The following is a 6,000-nucleotide window of genomic DNA, read 5'->3' as shown; positions in this document are numbered from 1 at the left end:
TAACTTGCACATCTTTTGCTAAATGCTCTTCAAATCATTTGTTTGGCCTGCCTAATATTGCTTTTACACTTGACCTGCCAGCGTCTGAGAGCTTGTTTTCCTCATTTGGACACACCTTTTTTGAAGGATGCCTTTTTGCTTCAAATGGCTTCCTTAACACTATTAAACCATATAAAGGTTTTATTGGGCTGCTTGGTACAATGGGTATGGTGTGCTGAACCCTGCAATTTTGTGCCCTGAAACCCTGCCACTGTTCAGGTGGGATCAGGATCCTACCTGAGCTATGTTTACACCTGGGGGGTGCCTTGTCTGCCTGACAGCAGGATCCTCTAGAGAGAGTGGGCTGTAAGCAGCACTGAAGTCTCTGCCTCAGTCCTAGCTGCAGTGACCAGCCCTGCAGCTGTCTAGCTCCACAGCTGGGCAGCATTATCTCTACCAGTCTATATGTGGTATGCCTGTAGGGCCAAGGTAGTCCAAAAAGAAAAATTGGTTGCTTCTAGCCAGGGGAGGCCACCAGTAGCCTTTAACTTGTACCCTTTCCCTCCCTGGCACTACACCAAATCCTGGGGACACTGAGCAAGCAGGCTGAGTAGCCTTTTCTCTCAGATTCCTAATGTGACATGGGCTGAGGGGTCTTTTGCCTTCAAATTAAAAAAAAATGATGCAAAGTTGTGAAGAGCCAAAGGCAAAGCAGCCAAGGCTCTTGGAGTCTGGACCTTGGGCAGGTTACAGCAGCAAGCTATTTTGGCATTCCTCCCTTGTCAGCCTGGCAGCATTGCAGGGAAAGGGGCCAGGCCTTGGGTGCTGCTTGGTGTCTCGGCCACATTTTGCCCAAATCCATCCTCCCAGACACTAACTGCTGGGAAAGAAACAGGCTGGAATCAGGGGCTCGGCAGGCTGTACCCAACCCCCTTCTGGTTCCCTTGCCCTGAGTTCCTCAGAGTTTTGCATCCTATTATTATTTTTTAAATGTGGAGGTGGCTGAGACCTTTTGCCCATACCACACAAGGTGTCTGAGACGGAAGGGTACCCGTTTCGCTGTCCTGGTGGCTGTGGACCTGCCTTGGAGGGTGAGGTGCAAGGTCAGGGATGGCCCTGGCTTCCCTGTATTGTTCTCTAGCCATCTCTAGCTGAGCCCTCTCTGGTGCAACCCTGTATTCATTTTTATTTTTTACTTTTTGGGCCGCTGTGCCCCCTCGGCCGTGCTCGCACAGGCGGGGAGAGAGACGGCCTCCACCTGCGGTGTTTGGTGGCTCTGGGCCGGGGGCGCATGTGCAGGGCAGCCGAGTCGGTGCAGGGCGGCTCGCGGCCCTGTGTGGGCAGAGCTGTCAGCTCGGGGGCAGCTGGAGGGGTTTAGTTTTGTCTTGCTGGACACAAGCCTAGTTCAGGTGGCGCTTGACCAGTAGCAGCTGGCAAGCTCCGGGGCTGGGGGTTGTCAGCCGCAGCCTAGCCGTCCCGGCCTTTCAGCGGCACCTAGCGCTTTCGGCCTCATGGCTGCGAGGAGCAGTCGTCTCCTGCCCGGGGCTGAGGCGAGGCCGGCAGAGGCGGCGGCGGCAGCGGCAGGTCCCGCCCGGGCTGTGCAGCGCCGGGCTCCTCCCCCCTGCTCTTCTCCGGCGGCTGCAGCAGGCGCCGCAGCTGCTGCCCCACACGCCGACGCCGGCGCCGGGCGGTCCTTCCGCAGCCGGGAGCCAGGTAAGGCTGCGCCGCCCCCTGCAGGCTCGCCTCCCCTCTCCCCAGGGCGAGGAGCCCTGCCGCCCTCCCCGCCCCGTCCCGGCGGGTGCCGGTGCCGGTGCCGGTGCCGGTGGCGCAGCCCCCCGGGCCTGGGCGGGCGGCGCTACGGGCTCGGGACCCAGCGCTGATAGGGGCGGAGGAAAAGGCCTTCCTGTGCTCAACTTTGATGGACTTCTTGGTTGATGAATGCAGTGGGCTTCACAGAAGAGCAGCAGGTGCCTTCCTGCAAGCAGCAGAGAGAAACCAGCTGCGGAGTTGTGACACATGTTCAAGCACTAACTTGGAGCAGGTTGGCTCTCTTGAGCGGTGCATAACTGTTTTTAGCGTGGGATCATGACGGTGCAGGTGGCCTGTGTTAATGCCTTATGTGCCTCACTGCTGCATTGCATGATCCTGGCTCAGGTGTCCAGGTTGTCGCTGTCTTGGTTGAGAGACACAAGGAGTCAAAGCTGGTGGTGGAGGGGAAGTCTCTTATTAGACCAGCTAGATTTTTGCAAAAAATGACTTTGCACTTGTGGCTGGTTTGAATGTGTTGCCCGATTCGCCAGTCAGTTGTGTGATAACTACTTTGCGCGTGTGGCCAGTCTTACTCTGCATGTGTGGGTAGTTTGAATTTGTTGCAGGATTCCCTAGTGAATGGTGTACACTGATAATACCTTTGCACATGAGGCTAGTTTAAGGTGTCATGGGATTTACTAGTGAATTTTGCGGTATGTGTAACAAGTAACAGGGGCCCCAGATATGGTAAGTTATAAAGTGACTGATGCTAATGTATGGTCCTGCTGCATATTACATGTGTGGCACAATTCACGGGTCAGCTGCCCAATGAATATAGACCCTCTACACATGCAAAGTAAGACAAGTCCAATGTAATTATCGTTGTTAACTGGTTCATACTGCAATAAACTAGGCCAGCCACAAGTGCAATGCAATTATCTCACAATAAAAATGACTATCCAGCTATAAAAAGGAGGCAACCACTGCTTGAAAATGTGCAACAACTCTACAGCTGGTTTCTATGCAACTTTAATTTGACCGTGTAGCAGGGCCCTATGTTGCAGAAACAGGTTTTAAAGAGGGATCTGAATGAGGAGTAATTTTGGCAAAAGGCTAGAGAGATCAGTTCTATTCTTAAGAGGTATTATGCAGGGGGAAGGTGAAGTTAGGAGTGGGTATAAAGAACAGGGCATAAAGACTAGTATCACTAGTGGAAGGAGGAAAAGGAGTGTGATTAGGACACGATGGCTGCCATATATAAAGGAGGATCTGGCCTTGAACTGAGATAGTGAAACTTGATGTGGCACGCAAGGCAGGACTAATGAAGGGCCATGCATCTGTTTCATATTTGAGCAAAGAATAATATGTCTCCCCAAATATGTGTACATTGGCAAGCCAAAAAACAAACACCCACAGTGTATCCTCCAGCCCTGTGCACAATTCTCATTGACAGTAATTACAGCTTCTCCAAAGATCTAATATAACATGTAGCTCTGGGATTTATTTCTGCTCATTCTGACTATAAAAGTAATATTACTATATTCACAATGCTAGGTAGAACCTTTTTTATGCTTTCAGAACCTGGTTATTTTCAGGCAGCTGAAAAGACATTTTGTTATTGCAGCTGCCAATTAAAATGGGGCTCTTCTGCCTTTATTTTATTAGTACAAAAGTAAGTTAAGGTTGTGTACTTCTTTCTTTCCTACTTAAGTGATGCAGACGTTTGAGGCAGAAAAGGAGCCATAAAATCAAAATCAAAACCAAAGCCAGAGTGTAGTAGTGTATATGTTATGTTCTTAGTGAGTGAGAGGATTACCATTACCTAAATGGTGGGAAATTGCTATTTTTGGTCAAAATCAAATAGTTTTTTGTCTTATTAAGGTACTGTGAGCTGAAATACATAATATCGATAATTGTATGTGGCTTTAATTTGCATGTGCATTTGAGTGTAATTAGCACAATTTTGTACAATGAGGGATTTATTTGCAAATCTCTATTGTTTGTACACATAGCTTTGATTTGGATTAGAAAATTTGTCCCTCTGTCTACACCAGTAGAATTGATCATCATATAACATTAAAATAAAAATAGTATATTTAAAGCAGGTGCCACATTAGATGCAAAACAAAGGGTGATTAAGGTAATACCTAATCTTCCTTTGGATTTCACTTCTCAGTACCACCTGCTTGCTGATCTTCCACTCCTTTAATTTCTGAATGGTTCTTATAAACACCCAATTTGGGTTGGTCTAATAAAAGATGTCAGATTTACCCAAAGAACATTGTTGGCCTATGTTCTTAGACAGACATGGCTACAAACTATCCCCTTATAAACACCCTGAACATTTTTAGGATCCTCTTTCACAGGCTTTTTCAAAGTTATACTTGATAGTTGAAAAATATCTATAAGTTATACACTGCTGACTACTTGATTATGTGAATTAGTCTGAGCTTCTCCAACATGGAGACTGAAAACAATTGAATAGGAAGGTGCACACACTTGTATCTATAATAGAAAGAGGAGACTTAAAATACTTCCCACCTACCTCCTTCCCAAAAGAATCTGCTTCTTCTAAATCATGTCTGATGACATTTCTGACAAAAAACCTTGTACTTCTGATGGCTCTTCCTTGCTAATGTAATGATGGGAAAGTGCAACTGGAGTGTGTTCTGCCTCTTGCATTACTACTGTAATTGTTTAAGCAGGTTTTGATAGCAGAAGCTTTTTATTGGCAACTGCGTGAATAAAACAGCAGCAACAACAGTAAAAACAAACAAACAGAAAACCCCCAAACTCACACTTCGATATTTGGAGCTTGGGTTGAATTTGGGAGAGTTGATGATGGTGGAAAAAAACTTTCTACAAATAAACTATGCAAATTTTGGCTTGGAGTCCACGATAGTTGATAAAAGTTAAGTTATACCATGCCAATGTTATGTCACTTCTCAGAGTCCTGCTGCATTCTAAGAAAGATAGTGGGCAGAGTTATCAAGCAAATTAATCTGGTGCTGTCCAGAACTAAATCTGTATTCTGGGAGAGGGGGAGAGCCAGCTCTGGCTCTTCCTGTGGAGCTTTCGAACTTTCCCTTGCAGAACTCAGGTGCTCCCTGTGAAAGAAAAGGGAAAATTGATTCTGAAGAAGTGATAAATGGGGAGGAAGGTGCTCAAGTTCTTTGAAAAAATTACTGGGATTGCTCAAGGATTTTGAAAAAAAAGGAAATTTCTAGGCAAAAATCTTTTAATTTACAGTAAGGAATAAAAAATCTATGACATCAGCCAAAAGAGAACCTTAAGAAAAATGTATGCATTTCAGAAAATTAATTTTCCTATGGATCCAAAGATAATATGTTATAATACTATATTCTATTTTATGGAATACCTACATATTTCGATTTATGCAGATATATACATGAAGTTATATACGTGAAGTAGTTTGGAACAAAGTTAAGGTTGCCCACAGTTATCCTCAGAACAATGGGGAACTCTGAGACAACCTTATATCGCCATAACAAACCAAGATATACTTCTGGGTCTCCTGATTTAGATAACAGCATTTTCAAGGCATCTTTCATATTTTTCAGAAAGATGAACTGCAAATGACAGTAGTGTCATTAGACACTCAGTTACTACTCTTGCTATAGAAGCCTTCTAGATTTTTTATTCATGCAATTATAACACTTATGAAAAGAAGACAAAGTTTAAAGTGACAATGAAACCATTATCACTCAGTATTAAACTATATATATGTCAGGATCAATTTTTGATTCAGTTATTCAGTGTTCTAGCGGTGCAGACTCTACCTTCTGCTTATGATTGTGAATTTTGTGGAGCTGCTCTAAAGTAGGAAGGATGGGGGGTTGATGTACAATTATTCCTCCTGTATAATGGCTTCTTAGTGTTTAAAAGGTATTCATAGGTAGACTGGTGATTTCTAAAAATTGTTAGTAAAAATGTTCAAAAATCAACACTGCTTCCAAACTTATCACTGAAGGAGTTAGGAAGGAGTGAAAGTGGAGCCTGATGATGCTAAGAGAACAAAATCTAGTCTGTTTCTTTGACCTTAGCTCTATTCTTGTTTGTTCTTTCTCTTAAAGCTAACATTATACTTTTATTTAATTTTCAGCTTGTTTGTATTGGTATGTTTTATTTTTTTAATAAAACTCTGTGTTCTATTTGAAGGTACGTGTAATAAATGTTGTCAACGTAAAGAGTATTTTTTGGCCTAGGGATCTGTTCTTATATAATTATTTTTGGTTTAAGAAAGCAATACAC

The 6,000-nt window shown here is 44.3% G+C and overlaps 1 protein-coding gene across 2 annotated transcripts in view; it reads left to right on the top strand.

Moving 5' to 3' along the window:
- The first annotated feature begins 1,552 nt into the window (after positions 1-1,552).
- ARHGEF28 (Rho guanine nucleotide exchange factor 28) overlaps positions 1,553-6,000 on the top strand; it is a 221,277-nt gene continuing 216,829 nt past the window's right edge. For both annotated transcript variants that reach the window (XM_019532256.1, XM_019532253.1), the window contains exon 1: positions 1,553-1,692. The gene's annotated coding sequence lies outside the window, so the exon portion shown is untranslated. The remainder of the gene's footprint in view (positions 1,693-6,000) is intronic.

The sequence above is a fragment of the Crocodylus porosus genome, unplaced genomic scaffold (genome assembly GCF_001723895.1).
Source record: "Crocodylus porosus isolate Cpor-Errol unplaced genomic scaffold, CroPor_comp1, whole genome shotgun sequence".
Lineage (NCBI taxonomy): Eukaryota > Metazoa > Chordata > Crocodylia > Crocodylidae > Crocodylus > Crocodylus porosus.
The sequence above is the reverse complement of the archived record's forward strand: the minus strand, read 5'-3'. Positions and strand labels throughout refer to the sequence as shown.